Source organism: Salmo salar, chromosome 05 (assembly GCF_965601325.2).
Source record: "Salmo salar chromosome 05, fSalSal1, whole genome shotgun sequence".
Taxonomy (NCBI): domain Eukaryota; kingdom Metazoa; phylum Chordata; class Actinopteri; order Salmoniformes; family Salmonidae; genus Salmo; species Salmo salar.
Window position 1 is genome coordinate 20,954,789 of NC_138295.1, and position 17,262 is coordinate 20,972,050.

The window sequence follows — 17,262 nt, forward strand, 5'->3', positions numbered from 1 at the left end:
TAAAATAACAGTAATGGTGGTTCTCTTCACTAAAGCAGTGTCATTATCAGACCTATATGAATATTAGGTTAATGTATCTAATGCATCAAAATGTTTTCATTATTATTATTATTTACTTCAGTAGGCCTATATGGATTATCAATCATGGTTGTTCAGCCCATATACAAAAGAGCATAAGAGCCTACAGTGACAGTTTTGAAGGTATTTCGTACACTTTGTATTTTGGTGATCAATAAGGAAAAATATCACTCTTGGATTGAAACCTCCATTTAATAAGAACAAACTCTCGGATAGCCTATAAACACCTTTTGATTATTTGCTGACTATTTATGATACTCTAGTTTGATTTAAGGACAGCTTTGGACTGTCAGAAGTATGAAGCATTGGCTGTAACACACGTCAAAGCGTCACGTGCTATTCATACAGTTGTTAAGGTCCCATAGTTGGTGCAAGAGGGACCTACTGCTCTGTTTACTGTATTTTACAGGAACGTTTAATTATGTTTAGATATAATCCATATAGCCTATATTCAAACAAATCCAGCATAAAGTGTTTGAACATCATCTTTCATTTTGACATGGTGGTTGCCTACTGGAAGCAAGTTTGAACGAGTCTTTTTGAAGTGCAAATGCATTACAGCTATGCGGAGTGGCAAGGACATATCCCAACATGCACCAGCTGCAGCACAGCCTGCCCAATAGGCTACATTTACAGAGACCTCATTACTTGCTTCAGGTAGAAGTGACTGAGTATTTATTCCTGCCAACAGGGTTGGGGAATAACTGATTACAGGTACATATAAATTGATTGCAAAAAACCTGGAACTGTAATCTGTTATGTTTGCAAAAATGTTGAAATCAGATTACAGATACTTTTGAAAAACGAGATGATTACTTATTGGATTATTTTAAAGACCCAATGCAGTCAAAAACGTGATTCCTGTGTTTTATATCCATTTCCACATTTATGAGGTTGGAATAATACTGTGAAATTGTGAAAATTATAATACTCTTTTAGTATAAGAGTTGTTTGAAAGGACCACCTGAAATGTCAGCCTGCTGTGGTGGGATGGAGTGTTGGCCTGCCTGGTGACGTTACCAGGCAATAAGAAAGAGAGCTCCAAACCCCTCTGCCAATAACAGCTAGTTTTCCCCACTCAGACCACTCCCAGACAGTCCTAGAAAAATTCTTACTTGAGAAATTGCTCTTTGCGAAGAAGCTATTTTGGTAAAAAAAAAAAAAAACGATTTTAATTGAAAACAATCACAGTAAGGTACTTAATTGTTACCCAGAAATTATTTGACAATGAGATTAAAACCGCTGCATTGGACCTTTTTAAATTCAGTTACAGTCATAGGGTGGATAGCTGTAGGTTGGTGCACTATTTGGGTGGGGCGAGATGGTCGAAAGCCATTATAGGAGATAATCATAAATTACTGATCATTCAGCACCGTCTACGAGTGCGTCAAGAGGGTATTTTTGTGGAGTAGCGCTTGTTGTAAGGTAGCCTACGACCTTTACGTCGGTAAGTACAATATACTTTCAAAATAATACCTAGGGAATAAAGGAGACTTTGGAGAGTGGATGGAGAATATTATTTCATATCCGTTTTGTAGGTTAGGCTACCAGACATAATGAAAAATGGTAACATTTAACGTATGATCTGGAGCGTTTTCCTAAGAATAGTTTGATTATTTACACTCTGCTTATCCATTGAAGAAGGTATTGTAACGCTTTCGGTTTATTATTAGCCACCCAGATGAATCAATTATCAAAATACGCATTAGCCTAATTTTACATGGAATTATAGAAATCAGTAGGCCTACCTCGTTTATATTTTTGATACCTACAATTTCCATAATTTGTTGGTCTTATTAATCTAAAAAGTGAAAATAGCCTACATTAGACATGTTTCCATTGACACAGGTTTATTCGACGAAAGCAAAGTTGCAAATATTTTTATTACGACGTCTAATTGAAGCGGCAGATACAGGAGAAACCTTCTAAAGATCGACAACATTTTTATTCGTTCCACAGGGGGGGTGAATATTTGTTTTGTATAACTTTCTTTATTGCGACAAATTATGATGGAAACTGTGTTTTTCGAATAAATGGTGATTGCCGAATCATGTTGAAGGTAGCTACGTTGGGCACGTTAGGTCACCGTGTAACTAACGTTCCACTTCACATTTAATTTTAAATGCCTACTGCTTGCAAAATAAACATTCAACTATACAAATAATGTTTATATGCAGGACAAGGATTGTACAGACTTTCAATAATGCCTGAATTGCTTCGCCTTACTTTTGTAGTTGGCTGGCAGGTTTAACCATCCACTTGTTTCCGATCTACAGGAGTGCACGTTTCACCATGGCACGGACCGTGGCGATACTCTGGCACATTATAATTATTAGAATATGGCAAACATTACTCAATTCTTGCATTATATCCGTTCGGGCTTTTACGGGCTACCGGAGACATGAAACTGCGCAATTGGCCTAAATGGGTAATGGAAACACTTCATTCATTATCAAACAACACTTCCTCATTATTATTCGACACTATAGTTTTTTGCTAATATAAGGGCTCTGAAAGTGTTACAGTTGTAATCAATCATGAGCGTTGAAATCCTACCTTGAGAGAACTGTCTCGCCTGTAATGCTATCAGCGCTGTACAGAAGCGCATCAGTCAATCAGCCGCCTTGCTAACATTTCAATTATTTTCAATCACCATATTTGTCACTTTGGTCCAACATAGGCCGATATGTTCGCCTGCAATTTAATTGATGAATGAATTGTCTTTTATTGCACCGATAAAAGATAGATATTGCGACACAAGATGATTAAATGGAAATGTACCATAGCTGGCTGGCAATTGTCGAATTTATTTTCTATATGCTGCTTTCTAAATGTCGACAAAACAAAATCACTGGACAAGTTCACGGAAACATAGGAAATGACTTCCCTTATCCGAGTATGTAGACTACTCAGTCCTTTACTTTTTTGTACCAGATTGTCGAGATGTGTTCCCCACATCTTGTTTCCCATGAAAGAAACAGTATGTTTTGTGTAATTTAAGTACATTATTGTAAAATAACAGTAATGGTGGTTCTCTTCACTAAAGCAGTGTCATTATCAGACCTATATGAATATTAGGTTAATGTATCTAATGCATCATTATGTTTTCATTATTATTATAATAATTATAATTATTTACTTCAGTAGGCCTATATGGATTATCAATCATGGTTGTTCAGCCCATATACAAAAGAGCATAAGAGCCTACAGTGACAGTTTTGAAGGTATTTCGTACACTTTGTATTTTGGTGATCAATAAGGAAAAATATCACTCTTGGATTGAAAACTCCATTTAATAAGAACAAACTCTCGGATAGCCTATAAACACCTTTTGATTATTTGCTGACTATTTATGATACTCTAGTTTGATTTAAGGACAGCTTTGGACTGTCAGAAGTATGAAGCATTGGCTGTAACACACGTCAAAGCGTCACGTGCTATTCATACAGTTGTTAACGTCCCATAGTGGTGCGTGCAGCCAGAGGGACCTACTGCTCTGTTTACTGTATTTTACAGGAACGTTTAATTATGTTTAGATATAATCCATATAGCCTATATTCAAACAAATCCAGCATAAAGTGTTTGAACATCATCTTTCATTTTGACATGGTGGTTGCCTACTGGAAGCAAGTTTGAACGAGTCTTTTAGAAGTGCAAATGCATTACAGCTATGCTGGAGTGGCAAGGACATATCCCAACATGCACCAGCTGCAGCACATCCTGCACAATAGGCTACATTTACAGAGACCTCATTCCTTGCTTCAGGTAGACGTGACTGAGTATTTATTCCTGTCAACAGGGTTTGTGAGTAACTGATTACACATACGTATAATTTGATTGCAAAAATCCTAAAACGAATCAATTAATTTACCAGCAAAACGATTGTAATCAGGTGACGGATACTTTTGAAAAAATAGATTATTACTTCTTGGATTATTTTAAAGGACCAGTGCAGTCAAACTAGATTTTTCTGTGTTTTATGCTGCCTAGAAGGCCAGCATCCCGGAGTCGCCTCTTCACTGTTGACGATTCTGGCTATTTTGAGCCTGTAATCGAACCCACAAATGGTGATGCTCCAGATACTCAACTAGTCTAAAGAAGGCCAGTTAAATTGCTTCTTTAAACAGGACAACAGTTTTCAGCTGTGCTAACATAATTGCAAAATGGTTTTCTAATGATAAATTAATCTTTTAAAATGATAAACTTGGATTAGCTAACACAACGTGCCATTGGAACACAGGAGTGATGGTTGCTGATAATGGGCCTCTGTACGCCTATGTAGATATTCCATAAGAAATCCGCAGTTTCCACCTAAAATAGTCCTTTACAACATTAACAATGTCTACACTGTATTTCTGATCAATTTGATGTTATTTTAAATGGACAAAAAATTTGCTTTTCTTTAAAAAACAAGGACATTTGTAAGTGATCCCGAACTTTTGAATGGTAGTGTATACAGTTCAAATCAAATCAAATTTATTTTTATATAGCCCTTCGTACATCAGCTGATATTCTCAAAGTGCTGTACAGAAACCCAGCCTAAAACCCCAAACAGCAAGCAAAGCATGTGAAAGAAGCACGGTGGCTAGGAAAAACTCCCTAGGAAAAACTCCCTAGAAAGGCCAAAAACCTAGGAAGAAACCTAGAGAGGAACCAGGCTATGAGGGGTGGCCAGTCCTCTTCTGGCTGTGCAGGGTGGATATTATAACAGAACATGGTCAAAATGTTAAAATGTTAAAATGTTCATAAATGACCAGCATGGTCAAATAATAATAATCATAGTAGTTGTCGAGGGTGCAACAAGCACGTCCGGTGAACAGGTCATGGTTCCATAGCCGCAGGCAGAACAGTTGAAACTGGAGCAGCAGCACGGCCAGGTGGACTGGGGACAGCAAGGAGTCATCATACCAGGTAGTCCTGAGGCATGGTCCTAGGGCTCAGGTCCTCCGAGAGAAAGACAGAAACAGAGAAAGAGAGAATTAGAGAGAGCATATTTAAATACACACAGGACACCGGATAAGACAAGAGAAATACTCCAGATGTAACAGACTGACCCTAGCCCCCCGACACATAAACTACTGCAGCATAAATACTGGAGGCTGAGACAGGAGGGATCAGAAGACACTGTGGCCCCATCCGATAATACCCCCGGACAGGGCCAAACAGGCAGGATATAACCCCACCCACTTTGCCAAAGCACAGCCCCCACACCACTAGAGGGATGTCTCCAACCACCAACTTACCGTCCTAAGACAAGGCCGAGTATAGCCCACAACGATCTCCGCCATGGCACAACCCAAGGGGGGGGGGGGCGCCAACCCAGACAGGAAGACCACGTCAGTGACTCAACCCACTCAAGTGACGCACCCCTCCCATGGACGGCATGGAAGAACACCAGTAGGCCAGTGACTCAGCCTCTGTAAAAGGGTTGAGGCAGAGAATCCCAGTGGAAAGAGGGGAACCGGCAAGGCAGAGACAGCAAGGGCGGTTCGTTGCTCCAGCCTTTCCGTTCACCCTCACACTCCTGGGCCAGACTATACTTAATCATAGGACCTACTGAAGAGATAAGTCTTCAGTAAAGACTTAAAGGTTGAGACTGAGTCTGCGTCTCTCACATTGGTAGGCAGACCATTCCATAAAAATGGAGCTCTATAGGAGAAAGCCCTACCTCCAGCCGTTTGCTTAGAAATTCTAGGGACAATTAGGAGGCCTGCGTCTTGTGACCGTAGCGTACGTGTAGGTATGTACGGCAGGACCAAATCGGAAAGATAGGTAGGAGCAAGCCCATGTAATGCTTTGTAGGTTAGCAGTAAAACCTTGAAATCAGCCCTTGCCTTAACAGGAAGCCAGTGTAGGGAGGCTAACACTGGAGTAATATGATCAAATTTTTGGTTTCTAGTCAGGATTCTAGCAGCCGTATTTAGCACTAACTGAAGTTTATTTAGTGCTTTATCCGGGTAGCCGGAAAGTAGAGCATTGCAGTAGTCCAGCCTAGAAGTAACAAAAGCATGGATTAATTTTTCTGCGTCATTTTTGGACAGAAAATTTCTGATTTTTGCAATGTTACGTAGATGGAAAAAAGCTGTCCTTGAAACAGTCTTGATATGTTCTTCAAAAGAGAGATCAGGGTCCAGAGTAACGCCGAGGTCCTTCACAGTTTTATTTGAGACGACTGTACAACCATCCAGATTAATTGTCAGATTCAACAGAAGATCTCTTTGTTTCTTGGGACCTAGAACAAGCATCTCTGTTTTGTCCGAGTTTAAAAGTAGAAAGTTTGCAGCCATCCACTTCTTTATGTCTGAAACACAGGCTTCTAGCGAGGGCAATTTTGGGGCTTCACCATGTTTCATTGAAATGTACAGCTGTGTGTCGTCTGCATAGCAGTGAAATTTAACATTATGTTTTCGAATGACATCCCCAAGAGGTAAAATATATAGTGAAAACAATAGTGGTCCTAAAACGGAACCTTGAGGAACACCGAAATTTACAATTGATTTGTCAGAGGACAAACCATTCACAGAGACAAACTGATATCTTTCCGACAGATAAGATCTAAACCAGGCCAGAACTTGTCCATGTAGACCAATTTGGGTTTCCAATCTCTCCAAAAGAATGTGGTGATCGATGGTATCAAAAGCGGCACTAAGATCTAGGAGCACGAGGACAGATGCAGAGCCTCGGTCTGACGTCATTAAAAGGTCATTTACCACCTTCACAAGTGCAGTCTCAGTGCTATGATGGGGTCTAAAACCAGACTGAAGCGTTTCGTATACATTGTTTGTCTTCAGGAAGGCAGTCAGTTGCTGTGCAACAGCTTTTTCTAAAATTTTGGAGAGGAATGGAAGATTCGATATAGGCCGATAGTTTTTTATAATTTCTGGATCAAGATTCGGCTTTTTCAAGAGAGGCTTTATTACTGCCACTTTTAGTGAGCTTGGTACACATCCGGTGGATAGAGAGCCGTTTATTATGTTCAACATAGGAGGGCCAAGCACAGGAAGCAGCTCTTTCAGTAGTTTAGTTGGAATAGGGTCCAGTATGCAGCTTGAGGGTTTGGAGGCCATGATTATTTTCATCATTGCGTCAAGAGATATAGTACTAAAACACTTTAGTATCTCCCTTGATCCTAGGTCCTGGCAGAGTTGTGCAGACTCAGGACAATGGAGCTTTGGAGGAATACCCAGATTTAAAGAGGAGTCTGTAATTTGCTTTCTAATGATCATGATCTTTTCCTCAAAGAAGTTCATAAATTTATTACTGCTGAAGTGAAAGCCATCCTCCATTTGCGAAGGCTGCTTTTTAGTTAGCTTTGCGACAGTATCAAAAAGAAATTTCGGATTGTTCTTATTTTCCTCAATTAAGTTGGAAAAATAGGATGATCGAGCAGCAGTAAGGGCTCTTCGATACTGCACGGTACTGTCTTTCCAAGCTAGTCGGAAGACTTCCAGTTTGGTGTGGCGCCATTTCCGTTCCAATTTTCTGGAAGCTTGCTTCAGAGCTCGTGTATTTTCTGTATACCAGGGAGCTAGTTTCTTATGACAGATGTTTTTAGTTTTTAGGGGTGCAACTGCATCTAGGGTATTGCGCAAGGTTAAATTGAGTTCCTCGGTTAGGTGGTTAACTGATTTTTGTCCTCTGACGTCCTTGGGTAGGCAGAGGCAGTCTGGAAGGGCATCAAGGAATCTTTGGGTTGTCTGAGAATTTATAGCACGACTTTTAATGCTCCTTGGTTGGGGTCTGAGCAGATTATTTGTTGCAATTGCAAACGTAATAAAATGGTGGTCCGATAGTCCAGGATTATGAGGAAAAACATTTAGATCCACAACATTTATTCCATGGGACAAAACTAGGTCCAGAGTATGACTGTGGCAGTGAGTAGGTCCAGAGACATGTTGGACAAAACCCACTGAGTCGATGATGGCTCCGAAAGCCTTTTGGAGTGGGTCTGTGGACTTTTCCATGTGAATGTTAAAGTCACCAAAAATTAGAATATTATCTGCTATGACTACAAGATCCGATAGGAATTCAGGGAACTCAGTGAGGAACACTGCATATGGCCCAGGAGGCCTATAAACAGTAGCTATAAAAAGTGAGTGAGTAGGCTGCATAGATTTCATGACTAGAAGCTCAAAAGACGAAAACGTCATTGTTGTTTTTTTTTTTGTAAATTGAAATTTGCTATCGTAAATGTTAGCAACACCTCCGCCTTTGCCGGATGCACGGGGGGTATGGTCACTAATGTAACCTGGGGGTGAGGCCTCATTTAACACAGTAAATTCATCAGGCTTAAGCCATGTTTCAGTCAGGCCAATCACATCAAGATTATTATCAGTGATTAGTTCATTGACTATAACTGCCTTGGAAGTGAGGGATCTAACATTAAGTAACCCAATTTTGAGATGTGAGGTATCACAATCTCTTTCAATAATGGCAGGAATGGAGGAGGTCTTTATACTAGTGAGATTGCTAAAGCGAACACCGCCATTTTTAATTTTGCCCAACCTAGATCGAGGCACAGACACGGTCTCAATGGGGAAAGCTGAGCTGACTACACTGACTGTGCTAGTGGCAGACTCCACTAAGCTGGCAGGCTGGCTAACAGCCTGCTGCCTGGCCTGCACCCTATTTCATTGTGGAGCTAGAGGAGTTAGAGCCCTGTCTATGTTCGTAGATAAGATGAGAGCACCCCTCCAGCTAGGATGGAGTCCGTCACTCCTCAACAGGCCAGGCTTGGTCCTGTTTGTGGGTGAGTCCCAGAAAGAGGGCCAATTATCTACAAATTCTATCTTTTGGGAGGGGCAGAAAACAGTTTTCAACCAGCGATTGAGTTGTGAGACTCTGCTGTAGAGCTCATCACTCCCCCTAACTGGGAGGGGGCCAGAGACAATTAATCGATGCCGACACATCTTTCTAGCTGATTTACACGCTGAAGCTATGTTGCGCTTGGTGACCTCTGACTGTTTCATCCTAACATCGTTGGTGCCGACGTGGATAACAATATCTCTATACTCTCTACACTCGCCAGTTTTAGCTTTAGCCAGCACCGTCTTTAGATTAGCCTTAACGTCGGTAGCCCTGCCCCCTGGTAAACAGTGTATGATCGCTGGATGATTAGTTTTAAGTCTAATACTGCGGGTAATGGAGTCGCCAATGACTAGGGTTTTCAATTTGTCAGAGCTAATGGTGGGAGCCGTCGGCGTCTCAGACCCCACAACGGGAGGAGTAGAGACCAGAGAAGTCTCGGCCTCCGACTCCGACTCGCTTAATGGGGAGAACCGGTTGAAAGTTTCTGTCGGCTGAATAAGCGACACCGGTTGAGCATTCCTACAGCGTTTCCCTCCAGAAGCCATGAGAAAGATGTCCGGCTGCGGGGACCGTGCGAGGGGGTTTATACTAACGTTACTATCTGTACTTACTGGTGGCACAGACGCTGTTTCATCCTTTCCTACACTGAAATTACCCTTGCCTAACGATCGCGTCTGAAGCTGGGCTTGCAGCACAGCTATCCTTGCCGTAAGGCGATCGTTCTCCTGTATATTATAAGTACAACGACTGCAATTTGAAGGCATCATGTTAATGTTACTTAGCTTCGGCTGTTTGAAGTCCTGACGAACCATGTCCAGATAAAACCTCCGGGGTGAAAAAGTTGAATGAAAAAAGTTGAGTGAGGGAAAAAGTAAAAATATACGGTAATGAAAAAGTAAAAAACCGTCAGGTATCAAAGTAAGATCGGCAACAAAAACGCACAGCAGCGTAAACAAGTCTGCAAGTTGAAGTCGGAAATACACTCAATTAGTATTTGGTAGAATTGCATTTAAATTGTTTAACTTGGGGTCAAACGTTTCAGGTAGCCTTCCACAAGCTTCTCACAATCAGTTGTGTGAATTTTGGCCCATTCCTCCTGACAGAGCTGGTGTAACTGAGTCAGGTTTGTGGGCCTCCTTGCTCGCACATGCTTTTTCAGTTCTGCCCACAAATTTTCTATAGGCTTGAGGTCAGGGCTTTGTGATGACCACTCCAATACCTTGACTTTGTTGTCCTTGATACCTCCAGTATCTTCACAAGGTCCTTTGCTGCTGTTCTGGGATTGATTTGCACTTTTTGCACCAAATTACGTTCATCTCTAGGAGACAGAACACGTCTCCTTCCTGAGCGGTATAACGGCTGCGTGGTCCCATGGTGTTTATACTTGCGTACTGTTGTTTGTACATGAACGTGGTACCTTCAGGCGTTTGGAAATTGCTCCCAGGGATGAACCAGACTTGTGGAGGTCTACACATTTTTTCTAAGATATTGGCTGATATCTTTCTATTTTCCAGTGATGTCAAGCAAAGAGGCACTGAGTTTGAAGGTTGGCCTTGAAATACATCCACAGATACACCTCCAATTGACTCAAATTATGTCAATTAGCCTATCAGAAGCTTCTAAAGACATTACATAATTTTCTGGAATTTTCCAAGCTGTTTTAAAGGCACAGTCAACTTGGTGTATGTAAACTGCTGACCCACTGGAATTGTGATACAGTGAAATAATATGTCTGTAAACAATTGTTGGAAAAATTACTTGTGTCATGCACAAAGTAGATGTCCTAACCGACTTGCCAAAACTAGTTTGTTAACAAGAAATTTGTGGAGTGGTTGAAAAACGAGTTTTAATGACTCCAACCTAAGTGTATGTAAACTTCCGACTTCGACTGTGTTTCCACACTTTGAGTTTGGAATAATAGCCTACTGTGAAATTGCCAAAATTATGATAATGCCCTTTTAATGTAAACCTTTTCAGACAGTCAGCGGAATATTACCGAGTTCCCTGGTCTAGGTGACCAAAGCCACGAAATTAACAAACAAACAACAAATCAACATGCAAAAAAGTATTACTTTAACACCATAAGCATGCATAAAAAGGTATTTAACTGCAACAAAATGACTAATCCAAAACATAGATTTTTATTGGTAAAATGACAATGTAAACTGATAGTGTTAGCCAGCTAGCTAGGGTGGGCAAGTTAGCTGGTCCTGCTGATGGACATGGGTGCTGACGTATCACCACCCATACAATGTTTTCTACTGTGATTAGTCTTCTTCTTCAGTGAGGGTTAACATGGTTGGCGTCCAATAAATGTTGCATTACCGCCACCTACAAGACTGGAACGCAACTCCCTTATTCTTTGCTTGAAATAATAAATAAACAAACAAATACCCTACCATCTAACACTACACTCACAAAAAAAATAAAAATAAATAACCCCACCCTACTACACTATTTAAATCTATTTAGTCCTATTTCAGGCCAACAACTGGAAAGGATTGGACACCACTGCTCAACACACCCTGTAACTCTTCTGATTTCAAGTCTCGCACACCCAAATATCTCTCTGCAGCTGCCACCACAACCTCAATTTTCTGCGACTTATGTTCTATCCCTGAAGTACCGTTGCTATAAATGCAAAAAATCCAATCTTACTGAAACACATATCAGCTGTTGGCCTATCCCTCTGTACTGGTACAGATCTACTACTCCCATCACTCCTCTCAGGATCCCTCCCCCTTGGGCACCCCTACAATTGACACATACCACTACTTTCCCCAATGCTACACATTCCTTTGTCTCATGCCCTTCTGCACACTTCTCACACCTAAGAACCTCTCTCCTACACACTGCTGCCACATGCCCATAAGCTTGACACCTGTAACAACTTAATGTATTCGGCACAAAAGCTCATACAGGATAACTTACATATCCTAACATCACTTTGTCGGGCAAAGACTCAACATCAAAACTAAAAAAGAACAGACAATGACTCTTCTGTTTCACCACTTATGCCACCGTCTGCGTCGCACCAAACGACGAGTATCACAAACACCGGGAATCTTCCCCTTCAGTTGGTCAACTTTTACATTTACTGCTACCCCAGTATTCATTCCTTTCAATGGCGCCCTTTTCTTGAGAGCGAAACAATTCACATTTCTTGCTTCCATTCGTTTAACGCGGGGCACCTTCTCCCTCAGACCAGCAGAAACACAAATAATTATCACAAAACCACTTCTGGTTACCGTCACCGATTTTCCCCACAACCCAACTCTGTTTTCACGCACCCTTAAACCACACCTGGATCAGCCAAAAGGCAAGGGTCCACTTTTTCCAAAAACTTCACTCCTACTGTCACTTGTGATTGGTCAACAACGACAGCATCACTTCAAAAATAGAGCAGAATCCTATTTTCTCCGCCTTATCTGAGCAGCTTCCATTGGCACGAGCACTGCCGACTGCCCCACCTGGATATAATTTCTATCTAGAATTTTTATTATACAGCCGATTTTGACTTTGTCTGTGGTAACTAGTGGAAACGGTTGTGCCTGTTGTTCACATGCGTATCTGCCCTCTCATTGGCTAGAATTGTCCCACCTGATCTTGGCTCCTCCTGACTGCCTTCTATTTTTGAAGACATTTATTTTCCTTGTTAGAATGGCCACTAGAGTATCATGATATGATTATTTAGTGTCTCATAATTATTACTTGCATATCGCATAATTTTGAGATGGCCTACTACTCATAATGGATGAAAAAAAATTGTGTGTGGGGAGTGGGGTGACAGGAACTGGCTTCCATTAGATTAGACATCCATGTACCCATGAACAAAAGATTTGGTGCAAACCATGCATGTAAACTAGTTTTGGTTGCAGCCCAAGGAGTGGCAAGGAGGAACCTTTTGAGTAGGCTTAACAGAAAACAGCAACAGGGCGTCATCATTTTTACAGTACAGTGATAAGATTTCCTCTTTTTTTTGGGGTCATTTCATTTTGACAGTTTTTTTCCATCACTTTAGTGCAATTTTCACAAGTGTGTGTGTGGTACATTTTCAAAGCTCTTAAGCACATTTTCTATTGACTGAGTACAACAAACAAATTCACAAAGTCACTTGTTCACTGCACCAAATCACTCTTTCAATTTGCATACATCTGCTTTTCACAATGCAATATTCACATTCAATTTGACAAGATTTTCTTGTCATTTGTTAACAGTACATTTAACTGAATAAATACTGAACCAAAATGGAATAGTGTCAATATACATATACAATGAACACTACAAACAATTGAGACGAGCCTGCTACAGTTTATTTTATTTTTATATTGTTTTTGTGAAATACCATGTCAAGATTTAGTCACCAATACATCAGATAATTATAGGTTCATCATTTAGTCATTTTATATTCCACAATATAATACAAATGTCAATTGTGCACACAGCCTGGAATCAAACCAGGGTCTGTAGTGACGCCTGTAGCACAGAGATGCAGTGCCTTAGACAGCTGCGCCTTATAGAGTGACTCTTTCCACTTTGTCCTATTGAAGCACACTGGCTGATGGAGAATGATGATGTAGTATTTACAGCCACATCCATATAGGATTTGGTTTTACCTTCCAACATAAAATGTCAAATTGATACATGTATGATGAGAGAACCTAGAAATTAACAGTGTTTAGCAGTTATCAAACTATATATATGTTAAAGCTGCAATATGTAACTTTTGGGCGACCTGACAAAATTCACATAGAAATGTGAGTTATAGATCTGTCATCCTCAATGAAGGCAAGTCTAAGAAGCGGTAGATCTGTTCTATGTACACTAGTTTTGTTTTTTCATCCTTTACTTTCAGTTTTGTACACCAGCTCCAAACAGCTGAAAATCCAATCTATTTGGCTATGGAAAATGTATATTTCAGAGGTTTAGAAGGTACAATGATTCTCCAAGAATGTTTTAAAATTTAAGTAAGAAAATATTTGCTAAAAAAACACTTGAGGCTGAGGAGCAAGTTTCACACATCCCCATGTTCTACACTGAAGCCTTGTTCACACCGCGGTTCTTACTGCTCAAATCAGTTGGGTTTTTCAAATCCGTTTTGGAATACTGACTGTCTAAACAGCAAGTTATGTGACCAAGTCAGACTTGTGTGTGTTCAGATAGTCATTTGCTAACATGGCTACGCTATTTGTCATAGTAACGACTGGTGTGTGTTCGGTAGTGTAGGCTGATTGGTGGTGGTGCTTGTGCTTCCTATCACTCAGAAGTTATGTAGCAAGCCAAGGTGACAACAATGCCTTCCATGGACGTTTCCCAGTTGCTTTGAATGTTCAAAATCATAGTGTTAGAACAATTTTATAGCCTCAAAGGATAAGATAATCCAACTTTCAAAATGTGTCCTTTTTGGCTAGCCACAGCAGTCAACTAGCCATCTATCTTATTGTTTAGCTCATATCACATTTTATTGGTTGCATACACATATTTTGCAGATGTTATCGCAGGTGCAGCAAAATGCTTATGTTTCTAGCTCCAACTGTGCAGTAATACCTAAAAACACAAAACACATAAATCCCAAATAAAGAAATGAAGAAATATCAGAACGAGCAATGTCAGAGTCCAGCACATTCACAAAAATGGATCGCACCTACAGACAGTGAGTCATGTGGCCGTGGCTTGCTATATAAAGCAGGCAGACAGGCATCGAGGCATTCAGTTACTGTTCGATTGAACGTTAGAATAGGCAAAACAAGTGACCTAAGCGACTGAGTGTGGTATGATCGTCGGTGCCAGATCCAGTATCTCAGAAACGGCCGCCTTCCTGGGCTTTTCACGCAGGGCAGTGTCCAGTTAGCGGCAGTCTTGTGGGCAAAAACAGCTCGTTGATGAGAGAGGTCGAAGCAGAATAACAAGGTTCGATTCCCACGGGGGGCCAATACGATTATTATTTTTTTAAATGCATGAAATGAAATGTATGCAACTGTAAGTCGCTCTGGATAAGAGCGTCTGCTAAATGACTAAAATGTAAATGTCTAACAGACGGGCCACAAACAGGCAAATAACAGTGGTGTGTAGAACGGCATCTCGGAATGCATAACTCATCGATCCTTGTCATTGATGGGCTATTGCAGCAGACGACCATGACGGGTTCCACTGCTATCAGCTAAAAACAAAAAGAAGTGGCTCCAGTGGGCACGCAATCACCAAAACTGGACAATTGCGTAGTGGAAAAACATTGCCTTGAACATGACAGCTAGTTAAATTTACTTGAGTGGCCTGCGCAGTCCCCAGACCACAACCCAACAAAACATATTCGGGATGAGATTGAACGGGCTGTTCTCAGCATGAATGTACCTCTGTCCAATCTGGAAAAAGTCTGCTCATCCATATTAACAAAAATGCTTGCTATTCAGATTGACTAACGTCACATATAGAGGAAGGAGCCCGATATCTCACAGGATGTATAAATCAGAAATGTCCCTTTTAGAACTGGCCACCAAATAGGGTAATAAGAGGAAGTCCAGCAGCGGGAAGAGGGAGAAGGTAGATGAAACTTGGCCGAAGTTCTACACATTTTTTCGTCGATGAAACATTCAATCTCAATTTAGTTTTCTTTTCCAGAACTATAATCTGTTACGAACAGAGTGAACTAAGTTTTGTGGAATTTTTTGTGGTTTAAAAGTACAACGGCGAATTTATTTATTGCACTCGCGCACTTCACAGAGAAGGCGTTCCCTGATGGAAATATGCAAATACATGCTAAAACGTGCCAATAGGATCTCTCTAACTCTTGTTTGGCTCTGCCCACCTCCTTGCTTGTTCTGCACAATATGCTTCTTTTGCTCCCATCGGAAATAACACTGATGAGATATCTTGGGTTAGTTACCAGTATCTTTGCTAATGTTCTTGTCACTTGCTAGCAAACTAGCTAGCAAACTTCAGCTACCACAGTCATGTCAAACATTGCACCTGGAATGACACACTAGCTGCATTTTTGTTTGTTTGAGCTTTGTTCTATTGGTATTTACTTGGATATATCCATAATGATGTTAACCCCCTCTGTTACAAAACAAATAGTAGCCTTCAATATAAAGTTGTTTTTGATCAAATAAAAACCTGTCACTTTTTTTGTGCTTTTACCCATTTTTCGCGATATCCAATTGGTAGTTTCAGTCTTGTCCCATCGCTGCAACTCCTGTACGGACTCAGAAGAGGCGAAGGTCGGGAGCCATGTGTCCTCCGAAACACGACCCTGCCAAGCCTCACTGCTTCTTGACACACTGCTCGCTTAACCCGGAAGCCAGCCGCACCAATGTGTCCGAGGAAACACAGTACACCTGGCGACTGAAGTCTTCTTGCAGGCGCCCGGCCCGCCACAAGGAGTCGCTAGGACAAGGAAATCCGGCCAGCCAAACCTTCCCCTAACCCGGACGACGCTGGGCCAATTGTACGCCGCCTCATGGGTCTCACGGTCACAGCTGGCTGTGACACAGCCTGGGATCGAACCCGGGTCTGTAGTGATGCCTCAAGTCCTGCGATGCAGTGACTTAGTACCGCTGCACCACTCGGGAGGCCCACTTTATCACTTTCACAAGGTTGTAGTAATTAAAGTTTCAGCTATTATGACATTGGCTGAAATCTAGGTTTTGCCTTTAGATTTCGAGAAAATGAACAACAATAATATAATTCAGTTACCATGACCTTTATGAATTATGAAACCTTTCTGCTTTAAGTGATTTTTGGATTACATAAATGCATCAAGATTTACAAGAACTTACATTAGCTGATGAAGGTCTCCTAAACTTGTGTTTACCACAGACCTTATTTTTGGCATTTATCCAAACAATTAATTTCCCTATAGGCTTTGGCCAATGAGCCATGGTGGAGTTAGTGCCTACAAAAAGATGCCATTACTATTGCTCTCTATTGAGCCTCCAGACAGTGCCCATCTGCATCTCCTCCAGTGCGAGCACGAGCTGCAGTATATAGCTTCATGTAGGCTAGCAACAACAGTTGAATTCGCAGCTCTCTATTTTGATCAAGAACAAGAGTGGTAGGCTTTACCAAACAAAACTGAAAATGTGACCAGACAAGCAGCAAGTTGACAAAACAATGCATGCAGTCAGCTAGATAGCTAACTTTAGCATCCACCATCCTCATGTGTTTCTCTCTAGCAGTGAAGTTCTCTCCAAAGTCCAAGTACAAAGCAAAGCATATTGTTGATTTGCCCCATCCATCCTGCTGAGAACTTGATAAATTCAGCTTCCCCTCTGAGAATAAACCAGACCTACATTATAGGTCCATTCTATTAATTTACACATTTTCATTCATATTTGTATAATTGTGAATGTTTATTATTACTGTACTCAAGTTCACTTT

At 41.0% G+C, this 17,262-nt stretch overlaps 1 protein-coding gene across 1 annotated transcript in view; it reads left to right on the plus strand.

Annotated features, from left to right (window-relative positions):
• Positions 1-1,459: 1,459 nt before the first annotated feature.
• Positions 1,460-17,262, plus strand: part of fa55c (FAM55C) — a 38,814-nt gene continuing 23,011 nt past the window's right edge. Inside the window, 1 exon segment of the mRNA NM_001173775.1 lies at positions 1,460-1,525. The gene's annotated coding sequence lies outside the window, so the exon portion shown is untranslated.